Source organism: Ochotona curzoniae, unplaced genomic scaffold (assembly GCF_017591425.1).
Source record: "Ochotona curzoniae isolate NIBS_2020 unplaced genomic scaffold, NIBS_Ocur_1.0 contig_2294, whole genome shotgun sequence".
NCBI classification, from domain to species: Eukaryota; Metazoa; Chordata; class Mammalia; order Lagomorpha; family Ochotonidae; genus Ochotona; species Ochotona curzoniae.
Window position 1 is genome coordinate 2,549,624 of NW_024465405.1, and position 22,858 is coordinate 2,572,481.

The following is a 22,858-nucleotide window of genomic DNA, read 5'->3' on the forward strand; positions in this document are numbered from 1 at the left end:
ACTCAAGAGAGCTTTGTGTTAGCCACTGATCTAGAAGGGCATCCCGGTAGGCTGTTGTTTCAGGAGCCAGGCCCACTGTGAGACCGACCAGCCAGGTGGAGCATTTGAAGGAGTTAAGTCTCAGGCTCAGCATGGTCTTCATCATGACCGGAGCCCACGTCAACTGCCCTGGTGTCACATGAAAATGCCGCAAGAACTATTTTCTAGATAAATGGTATGGCAAGTCGTATTCAGTCATTTGCACGTTGGTGTAGGTGTTATGTTTGATTTTGCTACAGAAACAAAGACTTATTTTCTACCATTTTAAAATATCTATTAAGATGCCCTTCTGTTGTTCCCCAGAACTTGCCTGGCTATCCCCATGTGCTTACTTTAACTCTACTTTAAGGTCAGTTTGTCAAGCTCTGAAAAAGAAATTTGTTGGCATGTTGAATCAAATTAATTTCATGAAATGGAAATACTGACATCTCCAAATTTTTGAATTTTACTCTGTAAAACTAAGACATATATTTCCATTTTCGAATGCTTTCTTTTATGTCCCTTCATAGAGTTCATGAATTTCCTTAGATATTTGAAATTTGTTTTTTAATATTATTCCTTGTAGTGTTATTTTAAATGGAGTCTTTTGTCATTATGTTTTACAATGCAATATTGATAAATGCAAGATTAGGTTTTGTTTTAATCTTGCTAAAGTTTTTTTATTGTTGCTAGTTGATATTCTGCAATATTGCATATATATGACTATTGCTTTTGCACATAATATTAATTTTGTCTCTCCATTCTATTTTTAAAATATTGCCCATTTCTGTGTTCTTTGGTGAGTATATGTTCCAGCAGGGTTAAAGAACAGTATGCTGATCAACTTCTTTTGTTTTGTCCTTTATTTTGCCAGCACTCTGAAAAGCATTTTAGTGTCTTTCCATTTAAGACTATACCAACTCCTGGTTTGGTGGAAACTGTGTCTGCATTTTTAATCATATAAATGTTGTAATTATTTTTCCAGTATTAAGTTTATGACATAAAAATGTATGTTGAGCTTCATCAAATGACTTGGAGCTATCTTATTTTTTTTTTCTATCTTAATAAGAAACTAAAGTGAGTTATAGAAATGTCATGTGTATTGAGCCATCTTTGCCTTCTTGGAATAACCCCACTGGTCATGATTTACTGTTCTTTATTACATTTTATGTGAGATAGCTTCATCAATATTCATAAAGGCGAGTGGAGTGATCTAGTTCTGTTTGGAATATTCATGTTGTGAAATCCCTTCTATCGGGACTGGTGCCATGGCTCAACGGGCTAACCCTCCACCTTCAAGCACTGGGACCCTGAAGAGGTACCAGTTGACGTCCCCACTGTTCCACTTCTGAGCCAGCTCTCTGCTTATGGCCTAGGAAAACAGCAAAGGATCCTAGCTCCGGATCAGCTCAGGCCATTGTGGCCTTTGGGGCGGGAGTAGGCGGATGGAAGACCTTCTCTCCTTCTCTCCGTAAATCTACCTGACAAATACAAGTAAGTCTTAAAAGAAAAAAAAAATCCTTCCTATCATTGCAGCCTCTCTAGTACATCTCCCTCTGCCCTTACAATCTCCAATTTTCTAGTTTTATGAAGAACCTTATTTTTGTTTTTTTTTAAATGAGTTATTTTATAATATTGGAAAGGCAGATTTACAGAGAGGAGAGACAGAGAGAAAGCTCTTCCATCTGCTTATTCACTCCCCAGGTAGCTGCAACAGCCAGAGCTAAGTTGATCCAAAGCCAGGACCAGGAGCATCTTCCAGGTCTCCCATGCAGGTGCAGGGTTTTGGGTTGTCCTCGAATGCTTTCCCAGGTCACAAGCAGGGAGCTAGATGGGAAGTAGAGCAGCAGGGACATGAACCGAAGGGATGCCAGCCCATGCAAGCTGAGGATTTAGCCACTGAGCCATCTTATCAGGCTGAAAGAACCTTACTTTTCAGCATCCATAGAGTATAAATATGATTTTAAGATGTTCACAACAGGATACTAATTGCATATACCGAAACACACGTATTAATTCATATATACATTTTGGATTGTCCAAACTTTGTATTTTCCAGCATCTTCTAAACATTCCCCTCACCTCAACACCTTTCTTCCAATTTGTTTCTGGAGAAAAAGACGCTCAGCACACACTAATACTTGAAAAGCTTAGTTCTTGTTTCACAGGGTCAGTGGCCCAGGGGACTGTGAGGATGTGGAAGGGCTGTCTGGTGACAAAACCAACTGAACTGTTCTGTCTGTGTGCGTTGCGTCTGTGCAAGTCAATATAGTTATTAAACACGGCATCCACTGGCAGCTCAGCCGGCCTGCCACAGGCTTTCCCAGGTCAGGGGTGTCAGAGTCATGCTGGGTTCATCAGTCCTTAGTGGCAAAAGACGCAGGCAGCGGCTGTTAGACCTGTGCACTATGAACTCTTGGTGAAGGCTTTTTCCAAAAACCAACATGAGCAGGTCCTGCTGCAGGTCAGCATTCAGGAGAGGAATTTTCAGTTACACAACAAGCTCCATGAACTTTTCTGGAGGGGTGACCACCTGCCTTTGGCTTGGGGTTGAGGAGGGTGAACACCAGCAGGATTTACTCTCAGTTCCAACTCTGTAGGTCAACAGTGGCAAGCCCCACCCTATAGGTGTCATCATGCTGCTGTGAGACAGGAGCCGGGGTCTCAGCCTCACTCTAGTGCAGGTGTGACCAGGGCTAGTGTCAGGAGCACCTGCTTTCCTGCCAAATCAGCAGTGGCGCCGATGGCTTTAAGCTGGACTGTGCTGGCCTTCCTGTCCCTTCACAGCTGGGATTAAAAATTGCCCAGAGCTCAAATATTTAATGTTCTTCCTTGTTTTCTATCCCTGGAATATCTCATGGGGCCTGAATTGTTGCCAGCTTGTCACAGACCACCCTGCTTGTCTCTCATCCAGGCCACTGTGGGTGAGAGAAGCTGGGAGGTCAGCTCTCCTTAGCTTTGCACCTGCGTCTGCTGCTTTCCAGGGATGTCCTGTCCTACTTTACTTTCCTTCCTAGGTGTGACAAGAGAGCTCGTGTTGATCATGTGGATGAATGTATACACAATTTATAACAGGTGGTCTCACTTCTTCAGGGACTGTGGGGTGTTGATGGCTACCTGAACGTACGAGAAAAGAGAAAGGGGCAAGCAAAGGACCACTCATCAGAGGATTCCACTCTGCAGGGATGTCAAGGTCTAGTCTAGGCAACGAAGCTACATTTAAGCATCTGTTCTTTTCCAGTGAAGATTGATCAACTCTGTGTAGTTCAAATTGCCCTTTTCCTCCCTGTGCTCTTCTCGCGACTGCATATCCCAGTCACATCAGACGGCTTGATGAAAGGGAAAGCTGAGTGAGGAAGTGGTGCTCCTAGATATGAGGTCCCAAGTCTAAATACAGCTTTCAAATGCTGTTGCATCACCAGGGGTCCTGCTGCAGTTGCCATAGCAGCAGCTGTGGCCACCAGTCCAAAGGAGGACTTGGACTCTGGCTGTGGTGAGCTGCAGTTGGTTTCTCAGACTTGGTGGAAGGGTTGGCTTGCACAGCAGGCACCAGAAGTCTAATAGGAAATGGTCTCTAGCTTGCAGATGGCTGCTTTTCTTTTCTTTTCTTTTTTCTCTTCTTTTCTCTTCTCTTCTTTTTTTTTTTCTTCATAGGAAGGAGAAAGAGCAAGTTCTAGTTTCTCTTTCTCTTCTTTCCTATCAAGAGGGCCCTAGCCTCATAACCCCATGTAAACCTAATTACCTCCTGGGTGCCCCATCTCCAAATTCTGCATCGCTCTGGGGATTAGGGCTTCCACATGCATTTAGGAAGAAGCTGAGTCTGTAACAAACAGCTATGCTTGCTCCTTCTGCTGACCCCAGGAACTTTGAGAGACAAGAACACAAACTTAACTGTTGACAACCTTTACCTCACAACCCTTGCCTGGTGCTATCCCATACCCAGAATAGTGGGGTCATGGCCACAGTACTGTTCCATCTCTCAGCTCAGCCAGCTAAAGGAACAGACGCCTCAGTTCTGAAGATGATAATGGGCAGCCTCCTCCTTCCATTTCTGTGCTCTGTTCATGTTGAATGTGGAGTAAGACCTTGCATTTGATTCCTGATTTCTTTACATCCTTGGTAACAGATAGCACCAGCTACCATCATCCTATGATCTACCCTGTGCAAAGAACCAAGCATTTACTTTCAGCGATACAATGAGTTTTCTCTCCATTGTCCTGTTCTGTGCTCTCTGTGTGTGTGTAGATCTATTCCATTCCAAATGCTGTGTACTCATCTCAAAATAACCATTTTAATGTGCCCATAGTAAATCAGTTAATGGTCAACCTTTCAATCAATATTTTTCTTGCTAATAGGCTCACCCTTGTACTATTGATTAGAAGAGAATTGTTGTTTTTTCTCATTAAAAAAAAATGTTGGATGTTCTAGTGCAGTATGTAGGACGTTTAAAAGTCACCACCAAACTAAATAAGTGGAAAATTCTAAAACCCCCTTAGACATGTCACAGAAATGGGGTCACAGGACAATTTGTTACTCATGAATTTGGAGAACTAGATAAGCAAATATAGAGAATCCCAACTTACAACTCACATGCTGACAGGCAAAAGCTCAACTGTTCTCCTGTATGCTAACAGAGAATACGTTGAATTTAAAATTAAAACACAGTGCCATTTACTTCAGCAACCCTCCACATGAACAACTAGGGCAAAATTTCAACAAATCAGATGCAAGTTTTATATGAGAAAAACTTAGGAAACTCCAAGGAATGTTATCAAAGAACAATGGGATAAACACAGAACTGCTCAAAGTTTCACTATTATCAAGCTGCAAGTTCTTTCCAATGTGATGTATATAGATTCAGTATAATTCCAGTAAAAATCCTAAAAGCTATGTTGTGAATATTTAAATTAATTGTAAGGTTTGCATGGGGACCCAGAAGATCCAAAATATACAAATAAATATGAAAGGACAAGAAGAAAACCAGAAAACGGATGTGACTCAATGTCAAGTTTCAAGCAGATCCCACCAAAAGAGATCAATGGATGAAATATCAGGATCCAAAAAGATATAATACCACATTCAGATATTGCACATCCAGGAACGTGACCAAAATCCAAAAAGACGAGAGCCAGTGTTGGTGATTTATGAAACAATGGAAGCCTTCTGTGTGAACACAAGGTGGTACAGCCACTCTGAAGGCAGCCTGAGAGGTTAGGGAAAAGCTGGACATGTCAGCATCATATGATCCAGCTATTCTATTGGTGTTTATGCAAAGGAATTGAAAGCTGAAGTGTACACAGAAGACCTATGCAGATATATTTGCAGCAGAAATATTCATAATTGCCTAGACTTGGAGACAGCCGCCTCTGGGCACCTCTGGGAGTGGGGAGACCATGATTCTGCCTTCCACAGCAGCCACACGCATCAGCCACTGATTGTCATTTATGCAATGCTGCAGCCTTTGAGGTGTGATATAGAGGCATTTCATTCTTTTCAGATGTTTTTTTTTAATGAAATGATTTAGTTATTTGAAAGGCAGAGTTACAGATAGGAAGAAAACGAGACAGAGGGAGAGATCTTCCATCCACTGCTTCACTCCCCAAATCGCCTCAGTGGCAGGGCTGAAGCTGTGAGTCCAGAGCTGCCTCCAGGCCTCCCATGTGGGTGCAGGGTCCCAAGTCCGTGGACCATCTCCCCAGGTGTATTAGCAGGAAGCTGGATCAGAGGTGCAAACTGATCAGATACTCAAACCAGTGCCCACATGCAATGCTGGTGCTGCAGGCAGGGGCTGCCCCTTTAATTCTGTTTTAAAGTTTATTTTATGTATTTAAAAAGCAGAGGAAGAAAGAAAATCTTCTGTGAGCTAATTTACCCCCTCTATTGGCCTTACCAGCTGGGGTGGGCCAGGCTGAAACCAGTCAGGGGCATGGAATTCCATGTGGGTTTCCCATGTAGGTAGCAGGGGCCCAAGACTCTGAACTGTTCTCTGGTGTGTTCCCAGGCCACAAGTAGGCAGCTGGATTGGAAGTAGGGCAGTGAGGACTCTAACTGGCTCTCGCATAGATTCCTGGCTTTGCAGGTGGTGGCTTAATCTGTTGTGCCACAGTCCGCCTCTGTATCACTTAATTCTGAAACAATCCTATATCAGTAGCTACTTTTAATATCTGAATTTAAAGCCTGACCCTACGTTAGGGAGAGACAAAACTGAGGTTTACAGCTCCGTTCTCTGAATTCTGGCCTGCCTAGTGCCAACATTTCAGCTCTCTGCAATATGTGAAGCAGCACTGGTAAGCTCCACCCTGGGCCGCATGGGCCTCTCGCGTCCTCACAGCTTGCCAGGGCTTACTTCCACAAGACCCTCGTAAGCCCACCTCGCAGTGCTGCCCAGGAGCCAGCCCAGTGCCCTTGGCCCTCTGACGCCACTCCAGGGGCCACGCAGAGGTGGGAGTGAATTCACCACCCCCCTTCTCAAGACCCAGCTTTACCTCCTGTCCCGAGTGTTGCTTGCTTACTTTCTTCCTGGATGGACAGACTTGGCATTTTATTGGCTGATGCAATTAGCCAGGCAGCTGGGGTTCATGCCAGGTTTTCCTTTACCCATGACCCTGGCATTCTTTCCTTTGATATCCAAATAGACACTCCCTGGCTTTCACTCAACAGAAAATTGGCATGCCTAAAAGCCAAATAAAACCTCCCTGCACAAGCCTGAAAACTGAAATGAATGAAACCCGAGCCTTATTTTTCTCTGCACCAGGGTTCTGTGGAGATAATGGCTTTGTGAGTCACCTGAGCAAGCAGCCAGGAGACAGGATCCCGGGGTCGGGTCTCCCGGCGGCCCACCTGGGGCGCTAGGTGGCAGAAGCAGCTTAGCTCAGCTCTGCGGGGGCCTTTGGGGCTGGAGGGGAGGAGTGCCAAGCTCGGCTCTGTCTGCAGGATCCGGTAACTGGGTCACGGTTAAAACGGAAAACGCGTGTCGCCCGGGTGCGGGGGCTGCTGCTGCGTATTCCAAAGGGGAGCTCTGTGTCGTGGCTAGGGCGGCGGGGCCTGCTCCTCCTCCTGCTCCACGGTCGCCCCTCCCCCGGCAGCACCCAGGATCGTCACAGCAGGGGCCTTGCCACACAGTGAGGTGGGTGCTTGCTGTCCTCCCACCATCCTGTGCTCCTCACGGATTAGCTTCTGCGATGGGAGGTCTCAGTCTCTCTGAAGAACACATTGTATTTGTGTCAGGAAGCCGTGTAGTTGTGAAGAAATCTCAAATGCAGCCAGAATCCTACGGTATTGCATCAAGCTCCTTGCTCTTCCTTTAAAATCAGTGGTGGAAATCTTCCTCTAAGCAGGAATGAGAGGAGTGGCTGCCTGGGATCCCTGGGAGATAATAAAAAGTCATTCCGGTTCATTTCAGCCCTAGGAGAGACTCATATCTTTCATTAGGGTAGTGCTGAGCTGCAGGACACTCATCACAGTGCATGCTAATCCGTACGTGTTAGAACATGTCTCATGGTACAGGCCACGTGCCCAGCATCTTCCTCTTTCTATCAGCCAGGGAGGGGGCTGAGCGTGCGATGTGGAAGAGGGCACGAGTCACTCCATTCACATTCACTCCACAAGCACAGCTAAGGGACTGGACGGTTCTCAGAGGACGGGCCTGGCAGATCATGGGAAATGCCCTGGGCTCCCCTTCAGCCCCATCCTGAGGGGTCCTTGGGCACCCTCGCTCAGACTGATGCCAACCTCCGGCACATGGCCACCCCTCTGTCCCGCTGCTTCCTTTTGTTCTGTTCAGCCAGACTTGACTCTCTCAGGTCGCCCCAGCTTATCGTGGGTTGGTGAGCGATTCCCCCCAATTCAGGTCTGTGCAGAACCTCAGATTGTGACATTATTGTTTGGAAGAGGAGGTTGGCAGCGTGATTAGTCAGGATGAAGTCATGTGGATTAGGGTGGGTGTTCATCCAGTGCCCGAGGTCCTGAGAAGAACAAGCAGAGACACGGGAGGAGGAAAGCCGGATAATGATGGGTGCTAAGACAGCTGACACCTGTGTTCAGACTTCTGGTCTCCAGCACCGGCAAGAATAAAAGATCGGCCTTTTTAAGTTCGCAGTCTGTGGGACTTCTTTAAGATCACACTGACTTTTTCGTTAACCACATTTGGCCCAGGAAACACCCACAAAATTATTTGCTATAAGAAGCCCTGGACCATGTGCTTCCCCCGCCCCCTGCCAAATCAGCCCTCTGCTCCTGCCTTCTTCAGTTTTTGGTGGCATGTGGACCCTGGTCCTCCATGCAGTTTCTCGCTCTCACTTGAGGATTCTCTGGTCCACACCGTTTCCTCTGAAACTTGCATGCTGGGAATAGGCGCAGAGTCTTTGCATTCTTGCTGTGGTTCTCCAGTCACACTTTAAACATCGTGTGTGTGTGTGTGTGTGTGTGCGCGCGCATGCTCACGTAATTTCTAGTCACTTTTTGAAGAGGGACTATATATGATTACAGTCATATATTCTGTTTTTGTTTTTCTGTGAACACAACCTTATTTAAAGAAAGGATCTTCGTGGCTGTAATTCAACTATGAATCTTAAAATAGGACAGTCCTGGGTTTAGGAGAAGCTTGAAACCCAAGCACAGGTTTCCCTTTATGAAGAGTGGAGTCACAGAGATGCAGAAAAAAAGAAGGCACTTGGACCCCTGAGGAGGAGTGAAGTGTTGGCCACAAGCCAAGGAGCCACCGAGGTGGTAAGGGGCATGGAGGGATCGCATCTGAGCATCTGCAGAGAAAGCAGGGCTCTGTTGGAATTCAGGTCTTCCCTAGTAAGAGAATGCATTCCTGCTGTTTGAAGCCATGTCCCGTTGTTGGTAATCCACTGTGTAGCCATCGGGCTGAGGCTGGTGGTAATACCATGAGCGTGCCCCTAGAGGAAGCACATGTTCTCTATTGTACAATACGTGGCACTTTAACGTTGAAATGCAGTAAGTAGTAATGAGTTAAACGCGCCTGAACACACATTTCCTCGTGTCTGATAATTTCTGTAGGAAGTTTTCCTGGGGAAGAATTACTGGGTCAAAGAACACACCCCGAGTTTTGGTCTATACATGCTTCTCTTGCACAAAACCTAGCCCTGAGAGCCTGTAATTTTGGTAAATATCGTTTTGTGCTAGTTGGTCCAAGACATGTAATAACTCTGTGATTCATTCTGTAGCAGTGATTGCAAGCGTTGTTCCTGTGAGCGTGGAGAACAGGCACAACCTGCCACTTTGGCCGTCTGGCTTTCACATCCGATATATTTTAGTCACAACCAGCTCACATCCCTCAATTTTGGTTTCCAGATGTGTATTTAAAAATGTGCTTCCTTGTAACTTTTGTTTTATTGATCTCAACTCTAAAATTAAGTCCTGAAATATGGGCATCCTTGGGCACTCCATGCAAAAGCAATTTGAGTTAGCTTCCTCTGCATTCTGCAATGGGTAATAAAGTAATGTGAGGCCAGTGGCAGTGCTGAGAGCCCAGGAATCTTGAAGCATGCTTGTTCTGAAGTAAATATAGAAAAGTGACTGAAAACAATGCTCATTGTGGATCAAAAGATCTGGGATTCAAAGTCTATTTTTGCTTATTTGCCCTTGGGTATACTACACTTGATGACATTCTCTGGGCAGGAAGGATGGCGAGCTAAACACGTATTCAGATGTCAGGGATTCCCTCCTGCCGACATATACATGACCCTTTTGAAGGCCGCTTTATTTCCAAGTATTGAGGCAGATGTGTCTAAACCACATCACCTAGACAAGTCTTCCTGTGGCCTTTGTTCAAAGATGGCACCTGGAGTCAGGAATGTCAGTGTTCGGTGTAATAGTTAGTGGATCAGCTGGGTCTCCTCATTCCATATAAAAACCCCTGGGTTTGCAGCTCTGATTCAAACCTCCGATTCCCACTTCCTGCTACTATGCAGGCAACAGGTGATGGCTCAAGTGCTTGGAACACAGTCACTCACTGGATTGAATTCCTGGGTTATTGCTTTGGGCTGGTCCAACCCTAGTTGTTATTATGTTAAACAGAAGCAACACAGGAGCTCATCTCTCTCTATTTTTCCCCCTCTGGATAAAAACATCCATTTGCTCTATGAGCTACTATATGGACACCCACGGTTATTATTAAAAACAAAAAAAGAAATTGTAAGACTTATTACCAAAATATCTGTTATCTAAAACACAAGTATGAAGTATGGGATTGTTACAATTGTATGACCTGCCATAAGCTCACATGAAAAATCCGTGTCACTTTAACTTGGAGTCTAAGAGTTTGCAAACTTCTGCCTAAAAGAAACTGATATGTGCCATCCAAGAAGAGGTGTGTGATTTCTCTGACTGAGAGCTCTTGTGCAAGCCTTGATTCTAAGAGAGGCACACGTGCACACGCGTGTCCATCCACCTGCAAACACACATGCACACAGAGGCAGGGCAGCTCTCCACCTGCTGCCTTCCAGCACCTGCAAGCCAGTCCCTCTCTCTTAGCAAGAGGAAGTAATACTGCACATCATGAAGACTTGTCTTCGCACAGCAGACATTGGTCCTTAAGTTACACACTACAAAACTCATGGATAATTTATCTCCTAGGGTTCAATGTGTTTGTGTTAATTCATAAAATTTGCTGATTTTTCAGAATTAGATACATTGTTGGAGACCTTCAGCACTCTTTCTTCCTCCTTCAGTGAGGTCTGAGCCCGGATTGGCCAAGTGGTGAGAGCACAAGCGTCTTCCCGTGATGGATTCAGAGATGGGTATCTGATTCCATTCAGGCCAGGACTAAGCAAGGAAGCACCTGCTGGAGATACTGCTGTGTTCTTGGAGTCTCTCCTTCCTCTATAAAGTGGAAGCTGACCTGTGGCTGAGTGTGTAGTGGAGAGAATCAGAAATTCTCTGGTTCATTCAGCTTCAGCCTTAACCTGCATCTGTATTTTCCAAGCCAAAGCTTTCTTTATTGTTTACCTCATTTTGCATTGACAGGCATCGAATGATCTGTCACATTATGATCTGCTATCATGTTTAACATATCTTCTCTTGCCCCTGTCATGGTTGTGATTGCTGTCATGTTCAACGTCTCGTGCTTTGCACAAGAATCCAAAGTCCATTGACTATGGCTGAAGGACTTGCCCAAGATCATCAGCTGTTTCCAACAAGATCAGAAGGTGGCACTCAGTCTTCCAGTGACATCAACTTTTATCACCTTGGTCTTCATGGCAGGAGTTCTCCCACAAGCATTTCCGAATGACCAAGGCTTTGGGTGCATCTCTGGGTGCTCTGAGGAGTCTTTAGTGTACTGTAAGTGGATAAAATCAATCAAGCATTGTCTCTTTGGGCTTCTTGGAACTGGCTCAGACCCCAAGCTGTATGCCTGTACCATCCTGTTTCAGGGTTTTGCTATTGGGAGGGATGGTAATTGAGGTACCTGCTCTCCAGTTAATTCTTGCCTTTGCAGTACAGGGTTTCTATCCCTGGCTGTTGTAGTGCTCCAAATGGGACACCTTACCTGGAGTTTCCTGAGAATGTGTTACAGTTGTGCCTCTCAAGGGAGAAGAGAGGATGTGGGGAAAGCCCCTTTGGAGAGAGTGTGAGGCCACCCTTCCTTGTCCTCCTTCTCTTTGTGGCTGAATACACTGCAAAATGAAGCAAAAAAAAGAGAGAGAGAGAGAGAAGGTGTAAGCTTCTCTCATGAACAAACTTTTTTGCATTTCTATGGAGGGGACATGAATAAAAATGTGGAGCATTAACTGATTGTAATGTTGTGTTCCCAGTTTTTAAACACTAGTATACATCCGGGTTCTCCTTAGACTTCCCGTCATCTTTCTCCTCCGCAATTCTGTAACTCTTGTGAGTAGCAAAGCAAAATGCCTTCTCACTCGTGTTCTGCCATCTTTCTCTCCTGTGTAATAACTGTGTCAATCAGAATCACCAGAGGGCTAATGTGATTGTAGCCTTGGCCTGCGTTTGCACACCACTGTGGGTTGGTGCTGGTTATGTACTGAACATCGGGGATATCCTCGCCGTGTCTCACTTTTTGTTTTCTGTTTAATCACCCACACATGGATGAAATCAGAAAGAATGCAAAGTTTTACTTGCTACAGAAAGATTGTGGTTAAAACAGAGGAAACTGGTTTAACTCAGGAGACAGTAACACCTTTATTAAAATTATCCTTGAAATATATTATGGGTTGGGTTTTTTCAGTCCATCCTTAATATCCTTTTATAAGTCTAAGCCCCAGAATTTCAGTTTGAAAGGCTAGGGGAGGTGGTGTGGAAGCAGAGTAGCCTTAAACCAGAATAGGCGCTGTCTGCACAGGAAGCCAGGCTGTAAAGACAGACGCCTAGGAGGACAGTGTGTGATGATAGAGGTAGACATCACAGCAAGTGCTGTGGGCCACGGCAGGTAAGAACTGAGGTGACTACCAAGGGGGAAGTGGAAGGGAAGACCCAGAGGGAGGCCCTGCCCACACTTGATGCCAAACTTCCGGCTTCAGAGCTTGCAGATGACCTTGGACTGCTTCTGTTCCAGAAGCCCTGGGGATTAGTGCACTGTAGGAACTGTTTGGGAAGGAGCAGTTTCCCAGTGGTAATAAGTCATCTCTGCCTGTGAAACAGAGTACTACAAACTAACCAGTTCAGAACCACACACATTCACTGCTTGTGGCCCTTTGCTTGTCGGAAGCCTGGTCAGAGTGTTGCTGGAATTTGTGATATAAAGCTCACGCAGATCAGGGCCCTCATCTCATCTGAGGGCTCAACTCGGGAAGGATTTTTTGACCAACTGATTGCTCTGCTTGGTCAAAGCTGCAAGTAGCACAAGGGTGACTGACAGAGGAGGTCCTTGGGTGAGTTCTGGAGACAAGCAAAGCAGGCTCATAGATCTCTGGGTACTAAGGGAAGACGCAGTTCTTATTCATCTAGCAAGAGACAAAACAAGTGGGCACATGTAATATATGTAAGCTGCTACCTACGTTAAGACCATGGGGGGGTGGTAAATTTAGATGTTTTGGAAATTAAGTGGGATGGATAAAAGATAAGAGAAATTTAGCTTTGCTATTTCTTTTAGTGATACTTTAGGGAAATTTTAAATTATATATATTTGAAAGAGTTACAAAGAAGAGGAGAGACAGAGTGAGATTTTCCATGGTCTAACCCAGTCCTCAATAACCAGGGCTGGGCTAGACCAAGCTGGTAGACAGGAGCTTCATCTGGGTCTCCCGTGGAAGTGGCAGGGGTCCAAGAAGTTGGATCTTCTTCTATTGCTTTCTCAGCTACATTGTCAGGGAGCTGGATTTGAAGTGAAGCACCCAGGACCTACATCGGATACTGATCTCCCACTCAGTGGCTTTACTTGCCATACCACCATACCACCATGCCAAATGTGTGGGATACCTATGTTGTCTAATAAGTTGGGAATGTGGATGAAAAAAAAGAGTAGAGTAGCGCTGTGCTGTGTTCTTGCATTGATGTCCCTGGCCACTTTCTCAGAAGAAGCTGGCCAAGTTGTGTCTCACTGCGGTGGATGCAGAGTGAGCAGCCAGTCTGTGCCAGGTGCTATGCTCAGTCCTGGAGCACAGGTGATAATAAGGCAGGCATTTTAATGGAGGCTAAAAGGGAATGAGTAACTAAGCACTCAGTCTACAAGGTTTGACCCAGGGGTCAGGATCCATGACTTGAGCCTGATGGGCCAGAAACTCAAGTTGGAGCCCCAGTCTTGTCTTGCTCCTGTCCAGTAATTTACAGGGGGGATCTTGGAGAAGGTTTCATTCATGGCAGAGTCTGTGGTCTGTGCATGGGAGAAGGAGTGAGAGATGGAGAAAGACAGATACAGAGAGACACATGTAGAGTGCTGGAGAGAGAAAGAGAGAAAACCTTTGCTTGGAGTCTCTTCCTTTTTTACACCCTTAGGAATGGGCAAAGTGGGTGTGGTCAACCTGGACAATTGCATGTACTTGGCTTTGGTTACGCTCATCAGAGGTGTGGCTTTCTGTGTGGTATTGTGAAGGACAAGGTTTTCACTCTGATGTACAGCTGGGACCTGGGCCATATGGCCATGGGCTGGGAAAGGCCCATGTGTGAAATCGTGAGTTCTGGCCCTGCCAAGGCAACTGCAGGTGAGACTTGAAGTTCAACATATCTATCACAGGCTATGTATTCAGTCGATAATTTTGTATGACCTGTGAATGACAGACAAAAATAAAACCATCCCTATCCAGGGACGCTCCTTAACCTCCTCTGGGACAAAGAGACACAGAGCTTTGCCATGTAAGGATCGCTTAAACTCAAGAAAGTTGTTTGTTCTGACTGAAGTCAGTTTGCCTACGTAGACAGAGGGCTGCCTGCCCACCATGGAGAATTGGGAGGGTTAAACAGCAACTCACGTGTGACGTCAACCTCAATGTGCAGCATCGGTGGGTAGACAGATAATATTGACTTCCTTCTTTTTTCTGCCTTTGAGGCTGTCTTGTCTGTTCCCAAGGCTTTTAGTTTCACAAAGGCTCAGCAGACAAGACGGGAAGGAAAAAGAGGATCTTAGCACCAGCACAGCTGTGTTGGCATCTTCCGATACTATTGGGGGTGTGGAATGAGAAGACAGGATGGGAATGACACCCCTGGAAATAACCCAGAGGTTGGACGCTTGCAAAAGAGTGATGGGAGCCAGAGATGGCTCTGCTGTGTGAGATAAACCACACCTAGAAAAAAGAATACCGCATACTTTTCTCTTACTCATAGACGTTTATGGAGAGTATAACAATCATGTTGATGCTATATCCTTCGGTACACAGCTGTAAATGTTGCTTCCTGAATCCTAACATGAACATATTATATCCTCTGTATTGCAGCCACTATCATGAGTCCCTCCCTTGGTGACATTAATATCTGCCTTCTTTTTTTGTTAAATTTTTATTTTGAATTTTTGAATTTTATGGTACAGTTTTGCATAGACTGGAACTCTCCCCCAAACTCCCACCTTCCAACAGATTTTCCCCATGTTGCTACAATAGTGTAGTCCTTCATAAGGAGTGATAATTCCATCAGTCAGTTATTTAAGTGTGCCCCGACATTGCTGATACAATGTCAGACAGTCCACCATCCCATTGTCTACACATGTCCAACACTTTCACTGGGAGTCCATCTTTGATTTGGAAACAGAGATGCATGTTGCATTGTATCCCCACATCTGGTGATGGTAGACTCCAGTACTCCATCACTATACGTTCCCATAAATGAGAAGCCATGAAATAAGATCAACAATGGGTATGGATTTGAACAACAGGAACAACAACAGCAACAACAAAATTACAGGATCATGAAAAAACGTGCCACTGAGTAACCAACTCATGGGTGACAAAAAGTAAACACAAAAGTATCTTGGGCAAAATGATGCCACCATGTAATCCATGAGCCAGCGATGAATTTGACAGGAGAAAGTTTTTGGAAGAATTTAAACTGAAATCAAAAACATCAAAGGATGCGTCCAAGAAGCACAGTACAAGGCCAAGTGTGGTAGTCTAGCTGCTAAAGTCCTTACTTTGCATGCACCAAGAGTCCATATGAGCACTGATTCTAACCCTTGTGCTTCCCACCCAGCTTCCTGCTTGTGGCCTGGGAAAGCGGTTGAGGACAGCCCAAAGCCTTGGGACCCTGCACCCGCGTGGGAGGCCTGGAAGAGGATCTGGGCTCCTGCCTTTGGATTGGCTCCGCTCTAGCCATCAGCCATTGTAGCCACTTAGGAAGTGAATCATTGGATGAAACTCTTGGTCTCTCCTCCTCTTTGCATATCTGACTTTCTAATGAAAATTTAAAAATAGTAAGAAAAACTCACACACACAGTACACATGTCCACATTTGAAGTGGGTGTGATTACATGTTCATTAAAAAGAAAAGACTGCTACATCTTAAAACTAAGAAATTAAATAGATGATTTTTAAAAAAGCAGTGCGCAGGAGTTGCTGCACAAGGCTGTGGGACTCTGCCGGTGAGCATGAGAAGGCAGAGCTTGCTCTCTGCACTCCAAACTACCAGCCTTGGGAGTCCTTTGCACTGAATGCCACTGTCTGGCAGCTTCTCTCTGTCAGTGACCTGTGAATTGCTGGGAGACCATATACAGCATCAAATATGCCTTGAACGAGGATTATTTTTAACATAGATGCCTCTGGGCAAATAACTGACTTTCCCTAAGTCTTGCTTTCTTTGTTGATTCTTTGGGATAGGCTTATGGACAAATTTCTAAAAAGTGATCAATCTTTTTAAAGATTTATTTATTTTTATTGGCAAGTCAGATTTACAGAGAGAAGGAGAGACAGAAAGAAAGATCTTCCAACCACTTATTCACTTCCCAGGCGGCCGCAATGGCTGGAGCTGAGCTGATCCGAAGCCAGGAGCCAGGAGTTTCCTCCAGGTCTCCCATGTGGGTGCAGAGTCTCAAGGCTTTGGGCCGTGCTCCACTGCTTTCCCAGGATACAAGCAGGGAGCTGGAAGGGAAGTGGAAGAGCCAAGTCAAGAACTGGCCCATATGGGATCCTAACACATGCAAGGCAAGGAATGCAGCCACTAAGCTACCACGCCTGGTCCAAAAGTGGTCATTTTAAAAGCATCATTTTCAACTTTGGTAGATGCACAACCCCAGCACCAGATCTCTGTCTCTCTGTCTGTTTCTTTCTCTTTCTTCTGAACCATCTTCTCCACCTTCACTTGTCTGTGAAATCCCTCCATGTGAAGGGTGACAGTCACGGGCCGCTGAGAGCAGAGCTTGCACCTCTTGGAGAGTGTGTTGGGGAGGTGTCACCCGCACTGTTAAAGTGATCGATGGGAAATGGGATCACGTCCATTCCCAGGGCAAGCACGGACAGCACATGTTCCAGATGGGGCCCCTGCTTCTCTGGGCTGGCGCAAGGACCACAGCTCCATTTGTTGCTATTTCTCCGTACTCCCAGGATTGCCCTCCCTCCGCTACCTCTCCCCAAAAGTTGCCCAATAAACCTGTCACTTCAGACTTCTATGGAAAAACAAGATTCAAAGAAGTTACTTTGATATAAACTTTGCTTTAAATTATGCATATTGTGGACCATGAACAAGCTCATAGAAAATTTGTTTATCAGGGCTCCGTGCATTGACTCAATGGCTAAATCTTTGCCTTGCATGAGCTGGGATCCCATATGGGTCCTAGTTTGTATCCTAGCTGCTCCACTTCCCTTCCAGCTCCCTGCTTATGGCCTGGAAAAGCAGTTGAGGATGGCCCAAAGCCTCAGGACCCTGCACCCACATGGGAGACCTGGAGGAGGCTCTGGCTTCCGGCTTTAGATCAGCTCAGTTCTGGCCTTTGAAGCCACTTGAATGAACCAGTGGATGGAAGATCTTTCTCTCTGTCCCTCCTTCTCTCTGTACATCTGATCTACCTTTCCAATAAAAATATTTTTTAAAAATTGTATATCATTTTTACCATAGTTGCATCGTGAGTTAAGCCCCTGCCTTCATTGCTGCCATCCCACAGGGACCTTGGTTTTAGCAATGGCTGTGCTCATCTTCTCCTCCAGCTCCCTGTTGGTGCGCCTAGCAAAGCAGTGGAGGATAGCCCAAGTGCCTGGACTCCTGCATCCCTGTGGGAGAAGCTTCTGGCTTAAGTCTGACCCAGCCCTGGCCAGTGTAGCCACCTGGGCAGTGACCAGCACAGGGAAGACCTCTCTGACTGGCAGTGTGGTAAGTTTGTTTTCCCCAGCATCACCTCAGTGTGCGACTCATCTGCCAGGCTCAGCATCCGGGTAGCTCCTGGGCCATAGGGGATGAGAACTATCAGCTCTGTTATAACCTTACAAGAGCATCATCGTATATACTGTCTGTTGGGTAGACATCATTGACATGTCACTATGTGTGGCCATTTCCCTGTTCTCATAGATAAAGAGAGAAGATTAACACATGAACTAACTGATGCAGCCATGGAGAACACACGCCAGGCCTGGTGTAAAGGTGGCGTTCTTTCTCCCCACTCTGTCCTCACTTACCCCTCCACCAGTGTCAACTCACTATTGAGAATGTAGAGCATCTATGCATAGGTCAGAAGCTCGCCCTTCTCTGAACCTAGTTGAGTCCCAAACTGCTGACAGTGATGTCTTGTGGGCATCAATGAAGGGGGTGGGGCTCTGCTCATACACAACTGTACAGCGACAATCTTGTTGGGGAGGCTGGAAGCCTGAGGTCAGATGGAAGCAATGGCTCTTGAACTGGTGTCGAGAGGAGCTGTGTTAGACACCAGCAACTTCTGAGGAGAAGGAAGCCTAGCAGAGACTGGGTCACAGCTTGGGACCCACATCCCATACAGGAGTACCTGGCTCAGGAGCTGGCTGGCTCCAGGTCCTCTGTTGCTGATGCAGCTGCACCCTTTAAAAGCTCAAGCACTTGGGTGTCTGCCACCTGTGTGGGAGACCTGGATGGGGGCTCCCCATTCCTGGTTCAGGCTGGCCCAGCCCTGCCTATTATGGACATCTCTCTCTTTCTGTCGCGTTGTCTTTCAAATAAATTAAAAAGAAATAAATAAAAATTCTTTGAAAAGCCTCTTGTATGTTTTTTACTAGGAGCTTGATGCTTTGATGCATGAGTGTTAGCAAAGAAAGAACCAACACCCTGGCACAGAATTACTGACAAGCAATCTGTGTAAAAAAAAAATAATAATAAAATAAAAACAAAGAGGAAAAAGGAAGAAAATGCATAACAGATAAGCAAGCCTCAGAAAAATGTTTGCCTCCATGAGAAGATAAACACTGTGATCAAATCTTGTGAAAAATGTAAAAGAAGAGTAGGTGTAACATAATAATATAGACAAGAACGTCAAGGGGAGGGTGCCAGAGGGGCAGGGCTGGTGGGGAATGCGCAGCTCAGGTTAGGGTAGCAGAATCGAGGACAGAAGGAAGATGAGGGAAGCATTGCCAAGCAGCTGGAGAGGAAGTGAGGACGAGATCAAACACACACACAGGTGAAATCTCCGAAGGCGACTACAGCAGGATGGGCAGAAACAATATTTAAAGAACCCTTTCAAAACACATCTCCCAGAAATAAAGGCAGACTGGGTTGTTTAATTCCTAAAGCTCCCAACAGCATGCCCCAGAGGAAAATATTCGTGCAGAAGCCTCTGTGTGGACATTTGGCAGTTTCATCTGACTTCAGAAAGAATCTTATATGGAACAGCCAGATCAAGACATGAGATAATTGGATCACCTCTCGGAGTACGGCATGGCAGACACCCATTCTCCAAGAACAGGTCTAGGAGGCCCCACGAGAAAACACGCCCAACAGTCTTCCAGCTTCTTAGACTTGCCTCGCAGATAAAGGCAGTGGGGGATGGAAGGACCCAGTGGAGCCTGGGATTGCCAGGCCCTCTTGAGCAGTGTCCGTGGTGCTGCTGGGCCAGGCCTCTGAGCCCCAAAGGAAGGGGAGAGGTGTCCTGTGGGACCTGGGTTTACCTGCCTAAGTAGGCCTGGGTGGCCCAGGCACCAATGGTGCTGGATGAAGTCCATGGGCTGCCTGGTGCTGTCCTCTGAACACTTGAGTGTCTGGGCTCACAGGTGGTCTGGGGGATGGCACAGGTAGGGACGTGCAGGGACTTGAGGGCTCACTTCCAGGTGTAGAATGACTTTTGAGGCACCTGCATGAATAAGATCCCTGTACCTGCAGATCAGAGCCTCCTCAGCGATTTAGAAGGAGCAAAGGTTGGTATACCCAGATGCAAAAAGAAGACATGGTAGTCAACAGGGGTCTGCAGAGAATATCTGCTACCATAGCAGAGGAGGGAGAGCAGATTGCCAAGGAAGAGGATAGGTAAATGTGTGGGAGGGAGGACCAATGAGGGTGTGTGTTGCAGGTGAGGAATAAATACTGAGGCACTTCCATTGACAAAGCCACTGGACTTGCAGGTAACTGGGTAGAAACTGAGCAGTTTGGAGGGGGCAACTGGAGGATATTTTAGGGTCAGACAGAAGCACCAGCCCACATGGGAGACAAGAGCTGGGGTAGCTAACATTGACCACCTCTGAATACAATTCATCGGTGCTCACTAAAGCTGTGACTGGGAACTGCCTGACAGGGCTGGATCATAATATCTGCCAGTGAGAGTTAGAACTGGAGACTGGCAATGTTGGACTGGGCTATGACACTAACACACAAGGAAATCAGGTCTGGGGGCAGAGTCTGTGGGGGTGTATGTGGGCCCACCCCTGTGATTTGCAATAGCTGCTGGCTTGCTTAAACTGGGGATGGTGATGGTCTGAACTAGGCATGGTCATGAAATCCTTTGACAATCATGGATACTGGGGTTGAGTACAGGCCGGGCTAGACCAAGCTGCAACACCCGCAGGCTGGGTTATGGGTTCAGTCGGGTCAGGCCAGGCTGCAGCATCCAAAGGTTTAGGTCAAAATGGGGAATGGGCGATTTTGAGCTGGGTCAGAGCAGCCACTGGCATGCATAAAGCTGTGGCTGGGAACAGGTCTAACTGGGGAGCTGAGGGGACATCCTGAGTGGGTTGTGGTCCCTACTGGTGAGCACAGGAGCTGGACTGGGTGCAGCATCCTGGGCTGGACCATGGCTGCAGTATCCCTCGGCACAGGTGTGGGCTAGATCTGGGGTGTACCAGATCGAGCTAGACTCTAGCACTCACTGGTGCTTGTGAGAGCCAGAGTGGGTATAGGATTAGCTTGGCTGGGTCTCAGCTTCTGCTAAGCCACATCAGAGTTGTGTCTAGGTATGGACCAGCTGTGGCTAGGCTGTTGTTCCCCAAAACAAGAACTAGAATGAATGTGAGCCAGTTGGGCAAGGCCACCATTCCTACCATGACAGGAGGTAGACTAGGTCAGCCTAGGCCAAGGACCCACTGGGGTGTGTGAGATCTGCCACTGAGAAGAGATTTGATAAAGGAGCTTGGGGAATTTCTTTGTTGGGATACAGTCCCTGCAGGTGAACTCAAGAACCAAGACTGAGAGTAGCTCAAACCAGGCCAGGTTACAATACCCACAGCCCACAGGCATATGTGTGGCTCAGGTCTCGGGGTGGGCCAGGCTGGGCCAGTTCATAATACTCAGTGGCAAATCTGAGTACCAGACAGGGTGCATGACAGGCCCGGTCAGGCCGCAACACTAGCCAGTAAACATTAGGGCCAGGATTGGACACTGGCTATGCCAGGTATGGCAGCACCCACCAGCATGAGCTGGAACTGGGGATACACTGGGATGGGCTAGGCTACAGCACCTGCTGCCAAATGCTGAGATGAGATGCACCATGCCAGACTGGGCTGTGATGCCCACCAGCACACATGAGACCTGGTGGGGGTGATGCAAACCCAGTATAGGAGCTATGGGGACTCTTCTGGTGGGCCACAGCTCCACAATCTAGGCTCAGCAAGGCTACAATATCTGTTGGCCTGCATGTGAATTGGTTTGGGAGGAGAGTTAGGCTGTCTTAACTGACTATCCATTGATTCAGGCATAAGCCAGAATAATGGCAGGCTGGTTGGGCTTTGCTGCAACATCAGCTGGCAAGTGCTGGGACAAGAAGCAGATCCTGTCGAGCTAGAGCGTAGAACCTCCTGGACAGTGCAAGATCCAGGTCTGGGAGTGGGCCTAGTAGGGAAACTATGGGCACCCCTGATGGGTCACAGCCCACACTGGCGAGTATGATAACCAGGGCTGGGGACAGGCCTTTATAGACAAGCAATTGCACCTGATGGCTTGAGTGTGGGCTGGAGGTTGGAGTCAGTTGGGTTGAGTTTGGCTCCAATGTGAGAGCTGAATGGGAGGTGGGACAGACTGAATCAGTCCACTGCACATGCTGGTAGACACAGAAGCCAGGGCTGGGGGCCAGCATAGCGGGGTTATTAGGGGTCACTCTGACTGGGCTGTAGCTGCCGATGGTGAGCATGAGGGTCAACTACATGGAGGGCAGGATTGGGTTCAGCCACAGCACCACTAATTTGTGTAAGAAATGGGGCTGGAGATAGATCTGACCTAGCAATTGCAATTACCAGTGAGGATGTAGGCTGATGTATGTCACAGAATGAATTGCATCCTGTTATAGGTGGGCACACATACCAGAGATAGGTCTGAGATCGTCTTGGATGAGATTGCTTTGAAGATCCCCCAACTAAACCGCTGGACTCATAACTCCAACTGTGGGGGGAGTGGTAGGACTTGTGGTCTGACTCAAAACTGGGCCCCCTCAGTGGCTTTGATGGAGCAGGGGTTGGCAGACCTGGAAGCACATGGAGGATATATCCCACTGGAGCCTGCAGAAGACACCTAGTACCAAAGCAGAGGAAGAAGAGTGGAACAAATTGATCAACTTCCCCAGTGAAGCAAGACAGCAAATACATCAGCAAATACATGACTCAGAGGTGGACTGTGTCAGCCAATGGACCTTGAAAGGTTATCGGCCTTGCATCTGCAAGATTGACAGCATTTCAGAACCACTGAAACCACTTGAGCAGAACCCTTGAGAAATCCTCCGCAATGGGGTGGCCATTTCCCATCCCCAGGTACTAAGGCAGTTGAGAAGCTGGGTGTGTTTTTCTCCCCATGTCTCTCCCTTTCCCCCAGATACAGGAAAAAGGAAAAGAAAATATGGAAACAAAAGTCTCACCTATTTCCCCCTGATCCTGGACCCTTCCCACCCTAATCAGCTATGTAAACATCATCAAAAATAAGATTTTAAAAAAAAGGCAGTGGAGAATATCTTCAAATCAGCAAAAGCTTCCAGAAGGTCACATTCACCCCATGGAAAGGTCAACTGCTAAAAACCCACCTACGAGCACCAAATCCATTGCGTTATAGTATTAGGACTGAAATGGTA